The 23442-nt window shown below is 41.3% G+C and overlaps 2 long non-coding RNA genes across 3 annotated transcripts in view; one reads left to right on the top strand and one right to left on the bottom strand.

The window, feature by feature from the left end:
* Nucleotides 1-21199, bottom strand: part of LOC116419671 — a 37788-nt gene extending 16589 nt beyond the window's left edge. The window contains exons 1-4 of the long non-coding RNA XR_004229946.1: nt 20681-21199; nt 18968-19539; nt 16378-16602; nt 15976-16132 (exon numbers count right to left, since the gene is read on the bottom strand). This is a non-coding gene — a long non-coding RNA (uncharacterized LOC116419671). The remainder of the gene's footprint in view (nt 1-15975; nt 16133-16377; nt 16603-18967; nt 19540-20680) is intronic.
* Nucleotides 14358-23442, top strand: part of LOC116419670 — a 33932-nt gene continuing 24847 nt past the window's right edge. The window contains exon 1 of one of the 2 annotated variants that reach the window (XR_004229944.1): nt 14358-14525. This is a non-coding gene — a long non-coding RNA (uncharacterized LOC116419670). The remainder of the gene's footprint in view (nt 14526-23442) is intronic. The other variant, XR_004229945.1, reaches the window with a different exon arrangement.

Raw genomic sequence — 23442 nt, 5'->3', positions numbered from 1 at the left:
TGGATTTAACATATATTTTAACATGTTTTACATATATTGGATTATTTGCCATCTAGGGGAGGGGGTGGGAGAAAGGAGGGGAAAACTGGAACACAAGATCAATGTTGAAAAATTATCCATGAATATATTCTGAAAATAGAAACCTTTAATAATAATAAAAAAGAAGAGGCAGTTACTGATAATACTCAGACCTAGTTCTGTGAGCTATTGGGATGGATGGGGAATTAAGAAAGTGAAGAAGGGGGGGGAACAGCTAGGTGGCACAGTGGATAAAGCACTAGCTCTGAAGTCAGAAGGACCTGAGTTCAAGTCTGACCTCAGACAATTAATACTTCCTAGCTGTATGCCCCTGAACAAGTCATTTAACCCCAATTGCCTCAGCAAAAAAAAAAAAAAAGTGAGGAAAGAAATACATTTCAGAAGATTTAAAAAACAACCATACTCCTAATTAGAGCCCAGATAATGATACCAAAGTACAGCTTTGAAAAATAACAAAACTTAGAGGCAAAATTCAATATTTCATTAAATACTTTTATAACATTTAAAGTTTTATTAATAAAGATTAAAGAAAAAAGAAATGTGTATTTTAAAAGTTAATAAACATATAAAACTAGAAAAAAAGAAAACAATACAAAAATAAATGCTTGCTGACAGATGGGTAATTTTCAGCAAATTTGGCATAAACTGAAAATTTTGACTCCCAAAGGAATAAGAATTTGAATTAGATCATAGGATTATTGATTTAGAGGAGCCACTGCCTTCAGTTTACAGATAAGAAAGCCGAGGCTCAGAGAATGGGGATCACAGCCCCAGAGCTGGAAGAGATCTCTCAAAAGCCATTTAGTCCAATCTCCCTCATTTTGTGGATGAGAAATTTGAGGTGTCAAGAGGGATCCTATTTCTAGATCTGAAAGGGGAAGCCATATCATCCAAGCAGCTCATTTTACAAATGGGGAAACTGAGGTTTAGAAATATAAGGTGACTTGTTTAGGGTCACACAGTGTAAGATATAAATCCTGGACTTTCTGACTGCAAACCCAGTTCACTTTCCATTCTGACACATTGCCTCTCAAAGGCTAAAACGGATGTGCACTTCCCCTCCTATATGATTCAGCAGTGCCCAGGACACTCTTCAGGATCATAAGCCAAAGAAGGAAGGGACTTCAGAGCCAGGCCATCAAATCCAGTTACTTCTACACTAAAATTTAAATCAGGGAAATAAGTTGCATTTAGATCACCTGGGTAGGAACAGAGCCAGGATTCAAATTCAGATTTCTTAACTCCCAATCCAAGATACATTTTGATGGCAGATGAGAAAGTGACGGGTCCTTTTTTTGCAGAACTTTTTGTGAAACTCAGCTTCGGAGCAAAGAAGCAAAACTCTTGCCATCAGCCAGGGTTTAAGGATTGCCGATTTGGAGCGGGAAGAAGTCTTAGGCTAAGATCTGGCTTGAGCCCCTAAATTTTCCAATAAGAGACCGAGCCCCAGACAAGTTAAGTGAGTGTGAGGTCATATCAGTAGGGTCTGAAGCCAAACTTGAGTCCAATTCTCTGACCCTAAGACTTGTTTTCTCTCTCCTGTACTGCCCTGCCATTGGTCACTTCTACATGGGCGTTCTGGAGAGTGGACCCTGAGCAGAGACTCTCACATTGGAAAGGGATTGAAAGAAGAATTAAGAAAGAAGATTAAAGATTAAGAAAGAAGCCCAGTGAAAGAATCCCAGAATGTCGGATTTGGCTGTGGTTCTAGACGGCACATAGTTCCCCGGGAGGCGGAGAGAAGAGCTGGTTCACAGGCCTGGAATCCAATGTCAACATCAATAATGACTTGCCATGTGACTTTGAGTAAGCCTCATAATATTTCTGATTCCTGGATTCTCTACCTGTTAAATGAGGGAGTTAGAGCTCATTTATAGCTTTTGATTTTTGATTCTATGCTTTTGATTTCTGATTCTATAATGTTATCGAGAAGAGAATGGAACCAAAATGCTCTCTGAGGGAAGGTGACAAGCACTGGATCGGAGGCAGAATAGTCAGATTTGAATGCTGGCGTGTATTTATTACTCACATTCTTCCCTCACCATCCGAATGAATGGCTAAATGAATGAAAAAGCATTTATTAAGGGCTTATTATGTGCTGGGTACTGTCCTAAATGCTAGTGATACAAAAGGAAAAATCCAGACAGTCCCTGTTTTTCATTTGGAGGGTTACCCATACTCTAATTGTGGGAAACGACACGTAGAAAAAAAAAAAGTTCATCCGCAGGGCAGATGGAAAATCTTAGAAGTCAGTCATTGGGTCGGCCCATAAACATTGATTAAGTGCTCTCTCAGACACTTGGTAGCTGTGTGACAGCTGTGTGACTCTGGGCAAGTCACTTATCCCTCATTGCCTCAGTTTCCTCATCTGTAAAATGAGCTGAAGAAGGAAATGACAAAGTAATCCAGTATTTTTGACAAGAAAACCCCAAATGGGGGCATGGAGAGTTGGAAAGGATTGAACAAGGACTCTAGGGACCAGATGCTTTTCTTTTTATTGATTACCCGTTCATCCCTGTGGTTCCTTCCAAACCACCAAAGAAGTGCTTGGATGCTGTGGAGACAACTTAGTAGGGGAAGATTATGAGGGATGGGGCTGGTCCATTTTGTGCTCTTATGAGTCCAAGGCATAGAATCTAGAGATGTAAGAAATCCAAGAGGCCATTTAGGCAACATTCTTGATGGTCCATATAAGGAAACTGAGGTCCGGAGAGGAAAAGTGATTTGTTCAATATTAACATATCGGTAGGAAGAGGCAGAGTAGGGAATGGACACCAGATCCTCTGATTCAAAATTCAGGGATCTTTTACTTGTTCTGGGAAGATGGATGATTTTTCTATGGAAAAAGTAGATGAGACATGGAGGGAAAGAAGAAGAAGGGGACAATCACTTAGAAAACTCTCTTCCCCTTTGAATTATAGAATCATCTGATTTCCCTAGCAGGGGATTCTCAGAGCAAAGCACTCCCCTAAGAACCCAGGGCATTGGGGGGGAGGGGTACAGAATAAAAGCTTGGGATGCCCCCGCTCAGAGCAGGGTAGGAATCAGCTGGAGGAGCCGGCCCTTTGGATTGGATGGCCAAGGGACCTCACGGAGGGAGGTCAGCACTTAAAAAATTCCTGGAGTCAAAGGGCCCAGGGGCTTGGGTGCCGCACAAGGCCTTCCCTGTATGCCCCTATTGTTCCCCAGATAAAAGAGGCCAGGCTGGGAAACAGAAGCCCGTCTCCAGGTTACTGGCAAGTCCGCTGCGGAATGCCCAGTCCCCTTCCCCCCTACCTTGGTCCTTCTCTTGGCACCCGGGATGGCCTGGAGCTGATGTGGCTGCTAAGGCTGGGTGGTGGTGGGCACCGAGAGACAGAGAACGAGGAGGGAAGCAATAGGGACCATGGACTCGTGGCTGCTGCTGGTGTTTCCCCCCCTTTTTAATCAAGGAATGTAGGGGTGCTGTGGCAAGAACCGACAGGGCCAGTTTTCCTGTGACGCCCCTAATTCCCATTCTGGACATGTCTGGTGCCCGGTTAGTGAGCTTGGTAAAAAAAAACTCCGGAGGGATTAATTTCCCCGGTGCCGATTGTCTATAAAGGTCCTAAGATTAGGAGGTTGATTATCTCAACTAAACTCCAGGAGATGGGAAAAGGGACAAACTTTCTGCTACCTCCTCTTGTCTTAGCTTGGGATGGAGAAAGGAGCGAGAAGGAGGAGGCTGCTAGGAATCCTTAAACACCCCTTTCACTCACTCCCTGCCAGGTTTTCCCTTTGGAAACTGTCCTTGATGGGGGTGGGGGAGGAAGTTAAGCAGGGAGACACCCCCAGGAGCTCATTCGCCAATGGTTGCTGGCAGTGATGGGCAGTCCTCACCACAGCACAGTGCCAAGGGCACCTGCTACCAGACAGATACCCCAACCGAAGAGCCCAAGCCTGGACTCACACCCATTGGTTCCGTGCCAGGCCTGCCAAAGTCACACATTTCAAAAAAAATCACTCGTTTCCCCACTCCCCCTCAAACCAAAGAATCTGGGCCACTGTTAAGTCTGAGAAGCTGCCTGGGCTTACTGGGTGGCGTGTTGCCCCGGCCCCTAGACACCATCATGGGCCAAGCTAAGGAGGAAGAGAAGATTATCCAAGTCTCAGGGTTTGGAAACCTGGGAAAACGTGTGTAAGAATTTCTTTGGTGTTCTAGGCTGGATCCGTTTTCAAATGTTCCCAGTCCTTGGAGTCGAGGGGCCGTGGCAGAGATGGAGGAGGAGGAGAGTATTGCTATGAGTCAGATGCCCAGGAGGGAAGGGGAGAGCTCAGGAGCATCTCCAGCGGCAGATGGAGCTTTTTTCAGGGAGCGAGAATCTGCCCATGACCGATTCCTTCCCCACCTGCTCAAGAAGGCTTATGCTCTGGAGAGAGAAAGACTAGGAGGGCAGAAAAAAGGCTTGGGAGGGACTTGCTGCTCTCTAGTTATGTGGAACTGTCAGTCACTGAAGTAACGTCCAATTCTTTTGGGGTTTTCTTGGCAAAGACACTAGAGCGGTTTATCATTTCCCTTTCCAGCTTAATTTAGAGGTGAGGAAACAGTGAAGTCATTTGCCAGGATCTCACAGCTAACAAGTGTCTGAGGCTGGATTTGAATTCAGCTCTTCCCGACTCTGGCTCTGGGGCCCTAGGCACTATGGCACCACAAGCTGCCCTACATGGTGCTAGGAACATAAAGTTGTAGCTGGGAAGAACTTGGATGAGAAACTGCAACAACAGAAGTAGTCAAAGGGTTAATCAGAGGAACATCTTAGAGACCACCTTACTCAAGTCATTCATTTTACAAATGGGGATATAGTGGCTCAAGTGCTGGGTTTGGATTCAAGGAGAGCTGAGTTCAAATCCCATTCCAACTCGGACATTTAGCTGGATGATCCTGGGCAAATAATGTAGCTGCTCTCAGTTTCAGTTTTCCCATCTGTAAAATGAGGCAGCATTTCATCCCAGGATCAAGCAATCAACAAGCATTTATTAGGCACCAACTAGGAGAAAAGTTCGGAATACAAAGAAAATGTCACAGCCTCTGCTCTCAAGGAATATATATTTTGATGAAATCATATATGCATATATACATATATCATATTTGTAATACAAAGAACAATTCTTTTTAATACAAAGTAAATGTAAAAATGTACTCTCAAGGAGTACATATTTTAATGAGATCATATATGTATATAAACATATATAATATTTGTAATACAAAGAAAATGCAAAAATGTATTCTCAAGGAGTACATATTTTAATGAGATTACATATATACATATATAATATTTGTATTACAAATACATTTGTATATGCAAATGTATATATATACATAAATATATACATATATATACACATATACATGCATATTCTTTTGCAAACCTTGAGAAATTACATAAAGGTTAGCTCAAAAAATGGGGACAATAGTAGCACCTATGTCCCAGTGAGAATCTAATGAGATAATATTTGTAAAGTGCTCAGGACATAGTAGGTGCATAATAAATGCACGTTTCCTTCCTAATTTCTTTTATCCATCCTTCTTCTTCTTAAGTGATTTTTTTCCAGGTTACATAGGTAGCCAATAGCAAACCTGGTTCCTTTCAATGATGACAAGGCGGGAGGTACTTTGGGGAGTATTTAACCCAACTCTCTCTTTTCACACATGAACAAACTGAGGCCAGAGGAGTTGAGCGAGTGTCAGAGGATTTCACTATGTAACCCAATGCATGTAGATCATCCCTCCTTCCCATTATGCAGGTAAAGAAGGAACTTGACTTGCTCAATATCATTTGGCAGAGAGTGGAAAAGCTGGCCCTATCCCTTTCTAAATGAGGAAACTGAGGGCCTAGAAAGTCCACTGTCAGATGTCACTAGACCAGAGTTTAATAGTGTGGGCACTCCCCTCAACCAGGGAAGTTGGGTACCTTCTCTTTCCCCTACAGGTTTAGGGTCCTCCAGCCTAAATGCCTTGGAGCTGAACTCAAACCCAGGTCCTCTTGACTGTGGGACCAGCTTTCTGTCCACATGTGTATGGCTTTTCGGCTGCTTCTTAGGAGAGAGAAGGGAAAAAAAAAGTTTTCTACTTCTCTTGGAGGCAGATATGTATTTCAAAGGATACAATTTTATAAAGTGAGCTCCTAACTCTTTCCATCTTTGAAGATACGGCTCTCCCGCCTGCAGTGGCAAGCTGCTTGACATGCCCCATCAGGGTGGGTCAGGCAGGCCTGAGGGGGAACTTTCCTCCTGGGCTGAGGTCATCAGGAGAGAGCCAGAGCTTGGCTGCTTTGGAGTAACATGGAGTCCTGCCACCCCATTTCCTCATGTTCCCATGTATGTGTGCGTGTACGTGTGTGTGTGTGTGTGTGTGTGTGTGTGTGTGTGTGTGTGTGCACGCGCTTGCTGGAATCCTGTTCCTGGCAGCGGGCTCCGTCCCAACACAAAGCATACAAAGAATATTGGCTTGTTCCAGGGTGGAAGGAGGGTGGGGCAGCCTAGGACAGGTCTACTCCGCCAAGGCATGGAGGAGGGGCAAGATCTCTCAACCAAGGATTAGGGGCCTGCTCTGTGTTGTGGGGAACATGAGGGTGCAGCGGAGAGAGGCTGGCCTCCAACAGGACGGAACCTGAGTTCTGTCTGACACAGTAGAGCTGTGTGATTCCGAGCAAGCCATTTAATCTCCCAGTGGCCACAGGAAACTCTATAAGATGGAGAATTGGGGGTGCTATTCTACATTGGGAGAGGGAGAGGGAGAGGGAGAGAGAGAGAGAGAGAGAGAGAGAGAGAGAGATGGATGGATGAGGAAGAAAGAAGGGGGTAAAAGAGAAAAAAGAAAGGGAGGGAAATCAAGAGACAGAGACAAAGAGAGAAGTAGAGACAGAGAGGGAGGGGGAGGGAGAAAGAGAGAGGAAGGGGGGGACAGACAGAGAGACAGAGATAGAGAGAGAAGAGAGAAAGAAGAAAGACAGAGACACACAGAGGAGAGAGAGAGAGGAGAAAGAGATACAGAGAGAGACAGACAGACAGACACACACATACACACAGAGACAGAAACACACAGAGAGAGACAGAGACAAAGACAGACACAGAGAGACAGAGAAACAGAAAGAGACAGAGACAGACAAGGACATGGGCACACAGAGACAGACAGAAAGAGAGAAGGAAGAGAGAGAGAAAGATACATATAGAGAGACAGGCAGGGAGAGAGAAGGAAGAGAAAAGGAAGGAATAGAGAGAAAAAGAGAGAGAAAGGGAAAGGGACGGAGTATGAGAGAACAGAAAGGGAAACAAAAGGAAGGAAAGGGGTGAAGGAAGGAAGGGAGGGAGGGAGGAAGGGAAGAAGGAAGGAAGGAAGGAAGGAAAGAAAGAAGGGAAGGAAAGAAGGAAGAAAGGAAGGAAGAAAAGAAAAAGAATGAGAGAGAAAGGAAAGAAGGAAGGAAGGAAAAGAAAGAAAAAAGGAAAAGGAGGGAAAGGGGAAAAAGGAAGGCAGGAAAAGAAAGAAAAAAGGAAAAGGAGGGAAAGGGGAAAAAAGGAAGGCTCCAGCTTTGGCCTCATCCTCACACCTACCTCTCCCCCCACATCCAATCAACTGCCAGTGCCTGACATATCCCTCCCTAGGATATCACCTCCGTCATTATCCTCCTCCGTGTTCACACAGCCCTCCCTGGTCCAGGTTCTCTTCACCTTACACCTGCCCTATCACCATCATCTTTCTCTGCTCTAATCCTTCCTCCCCACTGCTGCCAAAGTGATTTTTTCCTAATGCTTCAGGTTCGACTGTATACCTTTCCTGTTTCAGATAACTGAGTGGCTGCCTATTGCCCTCAGGATAAAAACACAAACTCCCCCACTTGCCATTTTAAGATGTTCACAATCTGACTCTAGTTTCCCTCCGTAGGTTTGTTGTACATCACCCCTTTGTATGCTCCCCGTGTTCTATACAAACTGTCCTAATTGCTGCTCCTCATCTACAAAGTGAGAGCTCCTGCCTCTGAGCAGGCTGTTCCCCACACCTACAAGGAGCATCTTCCTCACCTTCTGGGATCCGCAGCTGCCTTCAGGGTTCAGTACAAATATAATCTCTTGCCTGGCTGATTCTCCCACCCCCACCATGTCTATTGAAATGACTGTGATTTTGCAAAGGTAAATGTTGAAAACTATATGCATGTATTTGGAAAATTAAAAAAAAAAGACTATTTAAATCCCCTACCCCCCAAAAAAGGAAAAGAAAAAAAAAAAGAAAAAATGCTATCTCCAAAGACAGAAGTGATGAACTCAGTGAAGACTAAAGTATAACTTTTTTACTTAAAAAATATATGGCTTGCTTGCCATCGGGAGAAGGAGGTGGAAGGAGGGAGGGGAAAAATCGGAACAGAAGTGAGTGCAAGGGATAATGTTGTAAAAAAACTACCCAGGCATGGGTTCTGTCAATAAAAAGTTATTTAAAAAAAATAAAAAAATAAAATGGGAAAAAAAGAAAGAAAAAAATTAATATGGCTAATATGGAAATAGATTTCACATATATAATTGATATCATTTTGTTTACCTTCTCAGTGGGTGGGGGTCGGTAAAAATAGGGAGAGAATATAACACTCAAAATATAAAAGATTAAAAATAAATAACTTTTTTTGACAAAAACGATTGCCTACTTGCTGTCTTTCTCCCCATTCCACCTCTCCACTTCCCTCCTCTCTCTCTCCCCCCTTTCTCCACCTATCTCTTTCTTTTTCTTTCTACTTCTCTTTTGATCTCTGTCTCTGTCTTTCACTATTCAACTCTCTCTGTCTCTTCATCTCTGTCTCTTATCTCTATCTCCACTTCTCTCTCTCTCTCTCTCTCTGACACACACACACACACACACACACACACACACACACACATTTTGCACTTAATTATCTATGTACATGCTGTCATTCTTCTTTTTCTGGCCCAACAATAGAACAGGAGCTCCTTGAGGGTAGAGATCATCTCTCTTTTTACCTGCTATATCTTCAGCGTCTGGCAGACTACCTGCCACAGATTCTATACTTAATAAACACTTGCTGAATAAATGTTTAGCCTGAAGAAAAGACCCTGGAGACATGACAATCACTATTAAGTCATTGGAAGGCCATCTGGGAGAATTGGTTGTGTTCCATTTGTCCTCAAGGGGTACAATTAGAAGCAGTAGCTTGAAGCTGCAGAGAGTCGGATTTGGGTTCAATGGAGGATAACATTTCCCCTAAGGATCTACCCTCAAGGAATAGTGAGTATTTTTTGAATAGAGTTCTTCTTGAAGTAGTTGGCTGGCCATTTGTCGGGGATGTTATAGAGAGAGATCCCTGTGGATATTTAGGTTGGAGAAAAAGCACATTGAGGCTCCTGCTAGGTCTGAGATTCTGGGATCATGGTTGGACTGAGATTTGAACTCAAGTCTCCCATTTTCCACTGTACTGCGTAGTCTTATAATTAACGAGTGACCATAATCAATTATATTAAATTAATTATAATTAGTAAATAAAGTAGGATCAGGGAACTAGAAGGCACCCATGGAGTCATGTAGTGCATCCCCCTCATTTTACAGATGAAGAAACTGAGACTTAGAGAAGGAGTGGAAGGAAGCCATCAAGGCCACATAAGACTAACTCTTTCATTATATAGATGAAAAAAAAATGGAAGCACAGAGAAATGGTGACTTGCTTCTAACCAGTGAACTTCAGTCTATATCTCATGAGTCAGTGAGAAAGATTTGAAGCCAAATGACCTGTCCCACCGTTTACTATAACCTTGGACAAATAAAGCACTTGGCCAAAGTGCCTTATCAGCCTCTGCTTCCTTATCTGTAAAATGAAGGGACCAGACCAGATCATCTCTACATTCCTCCAAACTACCATGTTCCTAGAAACAACAGTCTGTTGGGTTTGTCCTCTCTCTAGGAGACTGAGGCTTTACACCAAACTTATGCTTAATTAGAACAGGCTTTTGGCCTGACGTGTGGAGCCTTGGAAAGCTTGGCTCTCCTACTGGCCTACTGTGGTGTCTGAAATTATACTATTAGAGCCGGTAATGATGCTTTCCTTTAGGTTAAGGCATTTCTGGCTGTGGGAGTTTCCATTAACAACCCCCGCAGTAATATAACAAATGTCTTTAAGAGAAATTGTGTGTGACACCAAAATGGAGTTTCCTGGAAGGGAGGTAGTAGGTGTTTTCCTACTAGAGGTTTTTAAAGTAAAATACCCAAATACTGAGGACATAGAAAAGATTCCTGTTTGGGGACAGATTAGAGAAGTTGGCCTTTGGGGTTCCTTCTAACCTTGAGATTCTGTGATTATCAATCATTTAAACTGTACATTAGGAATTAGGTTTTACCTATATTTCCTCTGCTATCAAAAATGTGGAGGTTATCTTGGGGTACTGCAGATGATGCTGGTAGAAGGTAAATTCTGACAGGGACTGCCATGTTGGAAAGAAAGATTTGTGAAGGTGTAATCCACCAGAAGTGGATTCAATGAGACATTTATCTATGGGTTTTTTTTTAAATCAGGTAGGAGCAGAGTTGATGTAGGGGACAGATTGCTGGGCAGAGAGTCAAGAAGACTAAGTTCAAGTCCTACATTGGACACAGACAGAATGTGTGATTCTGAGTGAGTTTTTAAGTTCTTTCAATCTCCAGTGCCCTTGGACCATTTCTTTCCCCCTTCCTGCCCCCCCCCCGACTATTTTCTAAGACCATAAGGGAATGAATGGCCTGTATGAGTAGAATCTTTCTTACATTTGTGAAATCACAGGTCTAGGAAAAAATTAGTTCCAAGCAGTGTGTTAGACACTAGTGACACTAAGACATAAGTGAAATCCAGAACTTGAGTTGATTACATTCTACTGGTGGAAACAATGTGTATACAACAGACTTATACAATATATCAACAGCAGACATATAGTGTATGTGTATATATTGTATACACACCAGACATACAGTGTATACACAGCAGATATATGCAATGTATACACAGCAGACATATACAATATACACACAGCAGATACATGCAATGTACACACAGCAGATATATACAGTGTACACACAGCAGATATATGCAGTGTACACACACCAGACATACAATGTATACACAGCAGACATATACAGTGTATACACAGCAGATACATGCAATGTACCCACAGCAGATACATACAATGTACACACAGCAGACATATACAGTGTATACACAGCACATACATGCAATGTACACACAGCAGACATATACAATGTACACACAGCAGACATATATAGTGCACACACAGCAGATATATGCGGTGTATACACACCAGACATACAATGTATACACAGCAGACATATACAGTACATACACAGCAGACATATACAATGTACACACAGCAGATATAGACAGCGTATACACAGCAGACATATACAATATACACACAGCAGATACATGCAATGTACACATAGCAGACATATACAGTGTACACACAGCAGATATATGCAGTGTACACACACCAGACATACAATGTATACATAGCAGACATATACAGTGTATACACAGCAGATACATGCAATGTACACACAGCAGACATATACAATGTACACACAGCAGACATATATAGTGCACACACAGCAGATATATGCAGTGTATACACACCAGACATACAATGTACACACAGCAGATATAGACAGCGTATACACAGCAGATATATACAATGTATACACAGAAGACATACATTGTGTATACAGCAGACCTATAAATGGGTATACAGTACACACACACAAAATTCATATCAATTAGATATCAAAATGCTTTAGGGAAGGAAGGTACTTTTGGAGGCATCAGAAGGCATTTAAGGTAAACTTTGAGGGGAGCTCAGTGTTTTAAGGACTCAAGGGGAGGAGGGAGGCAGAAGATACAGCCTGAATGATAAGAGATGGAAAGTTGTGTAAAAGGATCAATGAGAAGGTCATCTTGGAATGAAGGGACCTAGAAGGAAATACCTTATTAGAAAGTTAGAAAGGTGGTAGGACAAGTTGTGAAAGGATGTACATGGTAAACAAAGGAGTTTATACTCAATCCCAAAATCAACAGCAAGCCTTTTGAATTTATTGAGTAAAGAGAATATATGTACTTTAAGAAAATCACTTTGGCAGTCATGTGGAAGACAGATTAAGGGAGATGAGATAGGATGAGTTGAGAGGCTACTTCAGTAATCTAGAGGAGAGGTGATTGGGGCCTGAATTATTTGAGGGGCTGGCCTAGTTAAGTTAGAGAATCCTATCACTAGGCTGGTTGGAGCCTAGTGGAGGTTGGAGGGGGCTGAATATTTCAGTTTTGGGCATTCTCAAAGACTGTCTAATGATGAGTCAGTCAAGCATTTATTAAATGCCTACTGTAAGTCAGGCACTGTGCTTAGTGCTAGAGAAACAAAGAAGGGCAAAAACCAGACTCTGCTCTCAAGGAGCTCATAATTTATTGGAGGAGAAGACATGCAGACAACTATGTATGTACAAGATTGACAGAGTCATTGTGTGACTAGGGATAAACTTTAGCAACTATAAGGAGTGGAAGTGGGGAAGAGGGGTAGCTGGGAAAGACTTCCTGAAGGTGGTTGATGGGGAAAGGACCAGAAAGGGGGGAAAGAATTTGGAATTCAAAAATTTTTGAAATATTTTAATAAAATAAAATACATAATAATAAATAAAATTAATTGCAAATGAATGAATGAAAATAAATAAGATGGGATGTGAATTCAGTTTTAAAAGAAGATCTGAAATGAGGCAATAATAGTGAAAAGGGAAAACATTCCAGACATGAGGGATAGCCAGTATAAAGGTATAGAGTTGGGAGCTAAAATGTTCAAAGAAAAACTGTAACTAAGTATGTGTAACTAGATCATAATATGAATGCAAATATAGTGTAAGATGATTTGAAAGCTAAAAACAGGCCCAGATTATAAGTGATTTTACCTGTCAAAGAGAAGAATTTATATTTCATCTTGGAGGTATTAGGGCAGCTAGAGGGTGGTGCCATAGAACATGGAACATCAGGTCTAGAGTCAGGAGGAACTAAGTTCAAATGTGATCTCTGACTCTTAATAGCTGAGTGACCCTGGACAAGTCACTTAAACTTGTTTGCCTCAGTTTTCTTCATCTGTAAAATGAATCAGAGAAGGAAACAGCAAAGCACTCTGCCAAGAAAACCCAAATGGGGTCATGAAGAGTTGGACATGATTAAATAAGTAGCTCATTAAGTTAGAGTAAGTGATGTAATCAAACCTATGCTTTAGAAAAATCACCTTGGCAGCTGAGTGGAGGCAGGAGGCTCACAAGAAGTGATGAAGGCCTTAATTAGAGGGTTGGCTGTATAAGTGGAGAGGAGGAAATATATAAGAACCATGTTGGATTATTGGAAAGAAGATGATTTTGTAATGGATTAACTATATGGAGCGAATGTAGGAATAAATAATAAGCCCAAGGATGTGAGTCTGGGTTCTAAGAGACTGAAGTTTGGAAGTTATAGGGAAGAGGGTTTTGAGGAAAACCAATCAAAAGATGAGTTTTGGGGAAAGACGACGAGTTCCGAATTTGGATATCTAGAGAACATCCAGTTTAAGATATCCAAGAGGCATCTGGCAATGTATCTCTGGGGATCCACAAAGATATTAGGGCTTAATATACAGATCTGGAAATTAGCCACATAGCAATGTTACTTTGATCCACGGAAGCCAGTGAGATCATCAATTGCAAGAGTGTTCAATGGAAAGAGAAAAGAGTCCAGGATGGTGGCTAAGACTGTCACCATCTTGGACCCCTGAGGTCTTAGGAGAACTCAGAAGAAGTGGCCTTTATATCAATGAAGTAAGGGAGAAGGGCTGCCTGGGGAGAAGGTGTTAGAGGGCTCTATGGGGGCAACTCAGTAGTTCTAAGGATGCAGAAATGCATAGAAAAGAGGCTCCAATTTCAGGCAAATTATAATTTAAGTTGGAACTATGTTAGGAAAATGTCTTCCCCTTCCCCAGTCTGGGGGTGGGGTGGGGGAGACAGAGAGATAGACACACAGAAAGAAACACAGAGATAGAGATGAAGATGGAGAAGGAGATGGAAAGGGGGAGAGAGCAGGAGTAAGGGAGGGAAAAAGAGAGAGGGAGAGGGAGAAGGGGAAGGAGAAGAGAGAGAGAAAAAGAGAAAGAGAGAAAAGAAGGGGTGAGGGAGACAGAAAAAGGAGACAGAACTGGCTAGTGAGCAGGAAGCTGTGGAATTTTCCAATATGAAATTTCCCCCTTCTCTTACCTCTCGGAAAACCAATAAGTAGGGGCTGGGGAAAAGCAAAGGTAAGAATTGGTCATTGTTCCAATGGAATAGTGGACATTCCGGGCACAATGCCATGGGTGAGGTAAAGGGAGAGGGCAGCCAGCATTCCAGAACATCCGGCCTCACTGCGGCTTTAGAAGGAGGAAGGCTGGTCTATGTTGAAGCAGGCCAAGATCAGGGATGTTCTTCTCAGGTAGGAGACAGCCTCCTATCCATGTCCCTGCCCCACCCACCGCCCATCCCCAAACCTCAATCCAAGGCGGGGCAGCTTCTCTAAAGCTGGTTTGCTGTTTATTCCTTTTCAGGGTGTTGGATTGAAAACATAACACACTATACAGTTCAGCCACACAACCTGTACACACACAGCCTCATAAAGCAGCCGGGGAGGGGGAAGGGGAACAGCTGAGCATAGTTGCCCCAAATGCCTGTTTTACCACCATCAAGAGAGCAGCCATTTAAAAATAGAAATAAGTCCATAAAAATAGAAACTCCTCAACTTTCTGTCCATCACAAGTCAGCTGATAGGTATGCTTTCTGAGGGACCTTTCAGAGCAGTGAAAAGTATTAATTTCAAGGGAGAGCAGGGAGAGAGGAGGATGGATGTTCTCACCATCCCCCCTCAGGTCCCTTCCATGCTTTCCTGTCCAAAGCCCTGAATGAGACGGTTGATTGTATGTGATGAAGTAGAAGGGACGTCAGATTAGCAATTAGTATAATTTCAGATTTTGGACCCAGTTCAAAAAAATTAGAACTGGAAGAGATCTTAGTCTAATCTCATTTTACAGGTAAGGAAAGTGTGAAATGAAGACGATATATGAACCTCCCAGCTATGTCACTTTGTTATATTCTAAGGTTCCTTTCACCTTTAACATAATCTGTTCCCGAGACTACTTCCAGCTCTGACAGTCTGTGTTCTAAGCTTCTGCTCAGTTCTAAAGTTCATTCAATGGATATTTAATCCATTGCCAAGTATCCCTGATTACTCAAAATCTACTAATCCTGGCTAACTAGGACCGATGGCCCACCTGGTGAGCATCCAAGGTCAATACAGGAATATTCCCACAAGTCCCCACAGAGATCCAAATATCTTTGCATGAATAACTGAGATCTAAGGAGTTGATCCCAAGCTCAGGCCCAGCGTGACTGCGAGAAGGAGGCCAAATTCCTCCTCTAAGATTACAGGGGCCCTCAGGCAATCCCCAGCTTTGCATTCTGGGTTCACATGTATATCATTTTATCATTTCCCTGCCTTCTCCATTTTAATCTCTCAACAGAGAAAGAATGGGAGCCATGTGGGCTGGCTTTTTCTACCTAATGACTTCTCCCTTGTCATTGAGTAAATGTCCTAAATGACAAGGTCGGGTTGTTTGCTAGGGGAAGGAAGGAACCGGGAAGAACTTGACCATCAGAAATTCTGCTCATGTAGGACTGATCCAAAGGGAGAAAGTGAGACATGACTTCCATCTGGTGGTCATATTGAGCATTGCAATGACGACTTATTTTCAGCAGTATTCCTCTGACCGCATCTGAGGATCAATTAGGGTATATAGACACTGGGTATAGACACAAGCAAGTTTGTTTCCCATAATTTTGTCAGCAAAAGATATAGGGACATTAGAGCCGTCTAGCGACAGAGTAATTACCTTGTGCCATTGTGTGGACTGATTCCCTCTCGTTCTCAGAGTCAACGTTTTCCCCTTAAACTTGCTTGATAACAATGAAACTTTAGAACTCCAGGAAATGTAGTAACAAAGCAGGATCCTGGTGATGAAGTCTGCTGCCTCCCTCTTGCCTGGATGGCTGATGGGATCAAAATGCAGAATGAAACAGACATTTTTAGATACAACCAATGAGAGACTTTGTTTCATAATTATGATTATTTATGAGGGTTTTCTTTTTGTTGTTGTGCCTTTTGGGGGAATAGAGAAGAAAAACCAAATATTTAAAATTGGAAAATAAGATAAAAATAAATTAGTAACAAAATAAAATTTAAAAATTTTAAAGAAATTGCTTGATGTAATTGACAATACTTTCCATTTACTTACTTGTGAATGGGAATATTCATCCCTCCGGTAGGACGTGATCTTCTTGAGGGCAGGTCTCATTTTCGACTTTGTGTCCTCAGCACCTGGGACAGTACTTTGCCCACAGTTGTCTTTTACTGAATGAGAGTTGAATTGAATTGGCACAGAAGCAAAGTTGAATGTGTGAAAAAAGACATTTTCCACATGTCTTCATCCAATCGAGTCTCAAATATGGCCAGAAGACTGCTGAAAATACAGTATGCATTCATGCATTCATTACAGTGCCATATACAGATCTACTGGTCCTTAAAGGAAGGAAGGACCAGTAGTAAAGGAAGGAAAAATAGTGTCATGGAAAAGGCAATAGCTCTGAAAGTCAGAGGCTTGAGGTTCCAACTGTACCTCACTATGACTTACTGCTGAGATCTTAGCAAGTAATTTTATCTCTTTTTGCCACTTTCCTCATCTATAAATGGAAGGGATTGCATTAGATGATCCCTTAAAGCTCTGAAAGGAGATCTAGAGACTTCTATAAAAATACAGGGGAGTGACAAGGGAAAGGGTTATTTGGAGAAGCAGTGTGGCTAAACTTAGTTAGAGGTCTTGAATTCAAATTCCAACTCTGACACTTAATACCCAAGTCTTTTGAGAGCCCTTTTTATCTTTCTGGCACTCAGGTTCCTGATCTATAAAGTGAGAGGGTTCTAACTCAATGAACTCCATGGTTCTTTCCAGTTCTAGATTAGGATCCTATGATCAGAGTGATATATGACCAAATCAACTCTACGGTTCTTTCTAATTCTAGATATCAAGAATCTTATAATAAGAGTAATATATGACCAAATAAACTCTATGATTCCTTCCAGTTCTAGATATAGGCTCCTATGACCAGAATATTACATAACTAGATAAATTCTATGGTCCCTTCTAGCTCTAGATCTAGGCTCCCTTGACCAGAGTGATACATAACAATAAAAAGAGAGTTTGTAGCAAGAATGTTAAGTAATAATGGGCTGATAGCTTATGGGAACTGCTGGTTCTCATGAAATAATGAGTATTTCACATAGGACTTTGGCTTGTTAAGCAGTTGATATTAATTAAATACCTCATATGATCCTTACAAAAATTCAAAGATCCTTGGAGAGGCAGGTGCTAGATAGGAGAGACAGCTGTAATATATAAAAAATAATGAGAATCTAAGGACATCATTATGGAAACATATGACCCCACTAAAGGAGTCCATTTTACTTGGGGATGGCTATAACTACTATTATGTTTTCCTTTGTCTTAGACTGAAGGCTGCCTCTTTCAAAAGGAAAATGGCAGCCCATTGAAGTGGGCGTCAGAAAGATCTGAGTTCACTTTTGGCCTCATAAACTTATTTACTAATTATGTGACCCTGTGTGTCATCTCATTTCTCTCTGCCTTGGTTTCCCTAGCTGTAAAACAGAAACAAGCATAGCACTTACCTGCCAGAGTTATGAAGATAAAGTGAGATATTTATGAAGTGCTTGGCACACAGTAGGCTCTTAATAAATGCTTTTTAAACCTACACAGACATATGTAACATTATTCTTAGTTTTGCCTGCTAGGGACAAATTGATTTTAATGTGAATCCAGTAGGACCATAAGGACTTCTAAAATACTTGAAAACAATAGTCCCATCTAACCTAAGTCTTATCTTCTCCAGCTTAAACATTCTCGATTCCTTAAACTGAGAATCCTGTAGTATAGAATTGAGTTTCCTGTATTTTTTCCTTCCCAAAATGTAGTACTTAGAACCGAACCAATCTTCTAGGTATGACTGGCTCAGGTAGAGAACCATGATGCTGTTGGTCTGTACTGGTGATTGCATCAGTTTGAGGAATTCCCAGTGTGGTAACTCCATCCCCCAATACAGATCAATGACTACTTAACAATTTAAAGTTTCATGGGGGTACTAAAAGGTAAATAATATGCTTGTAACATAGCTAGAATGTGTCTGAGCTAAGAAGCCAGAACTTCCTTATTCCAGGCCAATCCTCTATTTCCTATGCTACTCTAAGAACACTGGGAGTTAGAGATTCCCAATTCAAATCTAGTACCTGATGTCTAAAACTCATGTAATATATTGGGCATGTCACTTAATCTCTGTTGTTTTTAATTATACAAGGCAGTTGCTTTCAGGATCGCTTTTCATTCTAGCTCTATGATTCTATTTCTAGGGACTTTAACCTCTTTCCTTTTTAAACCCCAGAATCAGCAACACTTAGGCAATGTTTTTGTCCTAAGATCAAACTTTTTGAGTGTGTGTGTGTGTGTGTGTGTGTGTGTGTGTGTGTGGTGTTGAATCAAAGGATCCTGGATTTCATGGGAGAAACGTTTTAATTTCTGTGCTTCAATCAATCAATCAGCAGTTGTTCAATACCTCTTATGTGTTAGGAACTATGGTCACAAATACAAAGACTGAATCCATTCCCACTTCCTGTCCTGAGCCACCAAATTATGAGACAGTGGCAGCTTGAGGCTCTGAGATTTTGGCAGACCTTTCCCATTATTACCTCAGGGTACCTCAAAGGTACATCACCTGTCTCTACAAGATCCTAAATGATAACTCAAGTTCATTGCTTACCAGTCTGTATGTCCATCATCCACTACCAACAGGATCTTGAATTTCTGGGTGATGGGTGGGTAATGGAGGCTCCATCATCTTCAAGGCTGCTTGTATGATCTAGTTCATGGCACTAGAGAGGGAACTGAAGGGGCTGGAGCCAGAGGAAGAAGACAGAGGTAGTGCAGGTGCCTTCTCGCCATCACTGGTTGCTAGAACAACGTGGGTCCATCATATAGACGTTGGCAAGTTGGCCATGAAGCTGCTGTCAAGCAGCCTTGGAGGAAGCTCATAGTGGTATTTGGGGTCCTTCATGGCTAGGATAAGTATATCAAAGTCAAAGGTCAAGGACAACCTGGGTAAGAGACTGGCCAGAGGAGAGAGCTAAATGTTTCAGGAGAGTCCTATAAAAATGGCCTCTTCCTCAATTTCAGTGTCTTTCCTTTTCTGTAGAAACAACCATAAAAAATAGGGGGAAATTACCTTTTCTTCAAACATTTTGGAAAACAATCTGGAGTTCTGTTAATAAAGTGAGAAATGTGTCCATTCTCCTTGATCAAGAGATTCTGTTGCTATCATATACCTCAAGGAAGCTGGAGACAAAGAAAAAAAAACAAAGCAAAACATTTATAACAACACTTTTTATAATGGCAAAGAACTGAAAACAAAGTAGATGCTCAGTGACTAGGAAATATCTAAACAAACTGCATATTATAATAAACAATGAAGACTACAGAAAAGTAGGGAAAGATTTCTATGAAATAATGTAAACAGATAAACAGAACCAAGAAAACACATTCTCCCCCCCACCATGTTTCTCTAAACAGAACCAAGAAAACACATTCTCCCCCCACCATGTTTAACTATCTCTGTCTGTCTGTCCTTTCTTCTTCCCTCCTTTTTCCATCCTTTTTTCTCTCTCTTCTCTTGCTATCTTCCTTTTTTCTCTCTCTTCCTTTCTCCCTCTCCCTCCACTCTCTTTTTCCCTCATAATTCTGTTCCCTCTCTCACACACACACTGTTTGTCTCTCTCTCTCCCTTCCTCCCTTCTCCTCTCCTCCATCTCTCTCTCTCCATTCTCGTCCCTCTCCCTTTCTTTCTCCTTTCTTCCCTCCTTCCCCTTCCTCTCTTTTCTCTCCTCTCTTGCCATGTATCTTTTTTCCCCCTTCCATTTCCTTCTTTCTCTGTCTTTCTCCCTTTATCTCCCTCCCTCTTTCTTTCTCCCTCTCATACATCTACTTCCTATCCCACACACCCACACAGATTTATGTATACTACAATTAAAACACAAACTGTGCAATTATAATCAATATTGGCCCTGCAGAGGAGAGAGAAGAAAACGTTTCCCTTGCTTGGGGTATGGAGCATTGCATATAATGTCCAATTCAATTGATGTGTTGACTAATTTTCTTGAGTAGTTATTATTTCCCCCCTTCCTTTTAAAATTCATCTTTATTTATAACTTTTTTTCAGCATCCCCATCTCCACTCTCTTTTTTATCCTTTGATACATGGAATGGGCTTTTTAGTTAGAGAACACATTTGGAAATGAAGGAGATGTAAAAAACAATAGATATGAATAATTTTAAAATGTCCTTGTCTATCTCAAAACTAGACAGTTCTATATTAGAACATTCTTCTGAGAGAAATGAACATCAGCTGAATATGTAATTTTTAATAGCTAATAAAAGATAAAAATAAAAAATAAAAGATGATATTTGCAAGATATCCTTACCTCAGGATAAGACTAATTCCTCTACCCATTTGACACCATGATCACATTTTCTTTCCCCTTCTCCAGATTTCTGCTCTGGAAATTTCCTCTGTCTCTCAAATATCTTTAGCTTCTCCTTTACCTGAGATCTCTTCTCATTTGCCTGTAAATAAGATTATAAATTCTCAATCCTTAAAAACAACAAAATCACCATTTGTGACCCATTTATTCAATTGTACAATCTCTTTCCACAAGAGCACTGGGCCAGTGGCATTACTACTAGACACATTTCCTAAAATATGAGAGGCAGAGGGAAAGATTCCATATGTACAAATGTATTTACAGAAGTAATTTTTGTTGTAACAAAGAACTGGAATCAAAGGAGGGGCTGAATAAATGGTTACATGAGTGCAATGCAGTATTATAGCACCATGAGAAATGAAAGGAGAAGAATGGAGAAGGGGATACAATTAGGAGGTTGCAAAAATGAAAATATCAGTGAATTTTTTTTTTTGCTGAGGCAATTGGGGTTAAGTGACTTGCCTAGGATCACACAGCTAGGGAGTGTTAAGTATCTGAGGCTAGATTTGAACTCAGGTCCTCCTGAGTTCAGGGCACTATCCACTGCACCACCTAGTATTAGTGAAATATTTTAAAAGAACATAGTAGAGCACCAAATGACATTCAGGACAGAGATGAGAAGTGTACTGTCCTGAACTATCATATTAAATTTAATATACACTTAAAAATCCAACTGTATATAATAGAAGCTTATCAGTTCATCTGTAATTTTCTTTTCTGTTCTCTGTGTATTAGAATATTTGGCTCCTTCACCGATTGCTCTGGGAGTAGTTAGATGATACAGTAGAGAACCTTTGGAGTTAGGGAGACCTGAGTTCAAATCTTAGTTCAGACTCTTAATAGCGGTGTGACCTTTGACAATAAATCTCACCCTGACTCAATTTCCTTACCTGAAAAATTGAGATAAATAATAGCATCCCAGGTTGTGAAGGTTAAATGAGATAACATATTTAAAGAACTTTGCAAACTATAATGCACTATATAAATACTAGTTATTATTAATTCTTATTTTTTATGAAGCTCAAGGTGAGAATTTATAGGATCATAGCTCTAGAGTTGGAGATCTTACAAGCCATCTGATCTAGTCCCTTATTTTATAGATGGGAAAACTGAAGCAGGAAGATGTAAAGTCATTTGCCAAGAAGACAGAAGGCATTTCCAAGGTCAATCCAGTCCGTGTTTCTTGTTTTACAGATGAGAAAACTGAGACTAACTTGCTTGCCCAAAATTACACAGGTAGTAATCATCAGAGGCAGGATTCAAACTCAGGTCCTCCTGACTCCAGGGCCAACACTCTAACCACTGAACCACCTAACTCCTTTGTCTTCTCTCAATTCTATATACTCCCCCTTTGTAGTAACATTGCCTCCCATGACTCCAACTATCATCTCTGAAACTGATTTTCCTATCTCTATTCTAAGTCCTTGTCCTGATTTTGGGTTCCAGGCCCACACCTCCACTTTACTTCACTGGTACCTCAACCTCAACACGGTGCAGATTCAGCTTACCCCTTTTTCAACTAGAGTGGTTGGCCATTTCCTTTTCCAGTTCATTTTCCAGATGAGGAAACTGAGGCAAACAGGGTGAAGCGACTTGCCCAATCACACAGACAATAAGTGCTTGAGGAAAATCTGAACTCATGAAAATGAGTCTTCCTAGCTCCAAGTCCAGTTTTCTGTCCACTATGGCACCATCCAGCTGTTCTCTCATGAATTAGGTACAAATTCTGCCTCTGGCACCTTGGGGATCTTGGGAAAATCATTTAACCAACCCAGGAATTCTTTCCTCATGTATCAAGTGAGAGCTGAGTTATGGGGCCATAGTGATCCCTTCCTTATCATCTATCCATGAGCCTGCATTTATCCTCTCTATCTTCTTCAAAATGTCACCATCCATCAGGACTATTTTGATAACCTTTGACTTCCCTTGGCCCTCTTTAACTCCTTTCTCTAATTCATCCTTTAGGCTGATAGGATAATGTCTACAACAAATGGCAGAGTCTTTTGAATCTACCCTACATCTTTACCCTTCCAGGTTTAACATCCTAAGTTCTTTCAAATGATCCTCATAGGACACGTCCCCCCAAGGCCCTTTATCACCCTTTTTGCCCTTTGCTAGACAATCTTCAGCTTTCTCACTATCCTCCTCAAACTGGGATGTTCAAAGCCGAGCAGGTGAAGAGGTCTGTGGAAGACAAGGTTTCTGAGGCACTCCGAAGTTAGGTGAAACTAATAAATGATTGTTCTCTGAACCTTCCAGCTGGTAAAATCTTTGAATATTTCTGGACTTTTGCTTTCATATCTATAAAGTGAGAAGATTGGACTATATGATCTCATAGGTTTTTTCCCAATTCTACCATCCTGGGGCTCTGTGAGACCTCCCTATGACAGTGGTTCTCAAAGTATTGTCTAGAGAATCCTGGGGATCTCTGAAACCCTTTTAGAGGATCTACAAATTCAAAAATAGTTTTTATTTCCAATATGGTAAATGTCTATAAATATAATCCAGATAAACAAAAACTCTTTGGAGAGATCCTTAAATAATTTTTAATAGGATAAAGATAATGAAAACAAAAGTTTGAGAACCACTGCCCTAGGAGATAACTTTGCACAGTGAATATGCTTCCCCCCTATTTCTCACTTGCATCCTCAGTTAACTAAGATGGTTGTCAATGGAAGATTTCAATGAAAATTCTCAGCATT

The sequence above is a fragment of the Sarcophilus harrisii genome, chromosome 5 (assembly GCF_902635505.1).
Source record: "Sarcophilus harrisii chromosome 5, mSarHar1.11, whole genome shotgun sequence".
Taxonomy (NCBI): domain Eukaryota; kingdom Metazoa; phylum Chordata; class Mammalia; order Dasyuromorphia; family Dasyuridae; genus Sarcophilus; species Sarcophilus harrisii.
The sequence above is the reverse complement of the archived record's forward strand: the minus strand, read 5'-3'. Positions and strand labels throughout refer to the sequence as shown.